Source organism: Trichechus manatus, unplaced genomic scaffold (genome assembly GCF_000243295.1).
Source record: "Trichechus manatus latirostris isolate Lorelei unplaced genomic scaffold, TriManLat1.0 scaffold00004, whole genome shotgun sequence".
Taxonomy (NCBI): domain Eukaryota; kingdom Metazoa; phylum Chordata; class Mammalia; order Sirenia; family Trichechidae; genus Trichechus; species Trichechus manatus.
Genome location: NW_004443940.1, coordinates 25,693,008 through 25,694,444, shown reverse-complemented (window position 1 = coordinate 25,694,444; position 1,437 = coordinate 25,693,008).

Sequence of the window (1,437 nt, the reverse complement as noted above, 5' to 3'; positions counted from 1 at the left end):
AAAAGCAGAGAAAATAGCTGCTTGATAATGAGGACAAGAAGACACTCCTGCTCTCTTTCAAGGCACATGCATCACTCCCCTTGAATACGGTGGTCACAGTCCTCACGGTAATCCAGTTTTTAAATCCCTAGCAAAGATAACAATGGTCAACTAAAGACAAAGTCTAGGTAAAGCACAGAAATCACTGTAGCATACAAATTACAACATGAAATCCTTCAACTCCTCCTCCTCAGGAATCGCTAAGAATTTTCCATGGTCCCTCTTGTGAGATCAAATTGTAACTCACAGTGGTGGTCTGGACAGTATTTCACTCAATACAATTTCTAGGTTGAGAACGGAGGTCAAGCTGACACGTAACTAAAAACCATTAACCACAACGGCAGCCCATTCTGTGCCAGCAGGGCCATGATCAAAGGCATGGTCAGGGCTCAAGGAGCAGCCACAATGCCGCAGGATTCTACTTGGGGCCAGTGGGCTGGGCTCCGTACTCACGAGGTTGTGGCCGAAAACCAGAACATTCTGCTCTGTAATTTGCACCTTGTTTGACTCCATCATGATTGTAACTGAATTAAGAGCAGTTGTACCATTCTTATCCCTGCAACCAAAAGGAATGACATCTCAGCCATGAATCAATCCCTCGGTGCCAAAACCACCAAATACCCATTGCTGTCAAGTCCACTCTGACTCATAGCGACCCTGTAAGTCAGAGTAGAAGTGCCCCATAGGGTTTCCAATCTATCCACCCACCAGTCCTTCCAGACCCCCTCAGCTTCACCTTCCTCCTGTCCCGAGACATCAATGTGCTGAATTTAAAGCTCGCATGATTTCCCAGGATGCATTACTACTTTCCTTGGAGTGAATTAGACAGTCTTCTTGTCCTCTCCCCAGAAAACAAATATTTTATGAAAATCACAGAGAAGAAAGTCCAAACAATGAATCCCAGAGAAGAATTCCTGATATCAGCAAGTAATTGTTGTTAGCTGCTGCAGACTGCAAGAACAATAGAACGAAACACTGCCCAGCCCTGCGTCATCCCTATGATGGGCTGCAGATAGGACCACTGTGATCCATAGGATTTTCATGGCTGATTTTAGAAAGTAGATTGATCACCAGGCGTTTCTTCCTAGTCCATGTTAGTCTGGAATCTCCGCTGTAACCTGTTCAGCATCATAGCAACATGCAAGCCTCCACTGGCAGAGGGTGGGGGCGGGGGGAGTGTGGGCGTTGGGTAGCTGTGCATGAGGTGCATTGGCTGGGAATTGAAGCCTGATCTCCCACATGGAAGGCAAGAATTCTATTACTGAATCACCAATGCCTCTAGCAAGTAATGAGGTTGAAGAGTCTTCTGGCCCCTGAGGTGGTTGGATCCTCCCAAATCGCACCGCACAGCTTAGCTCCACCAAACTCGCAGCTCTCCACGTGTCTATGTTCCTCCTC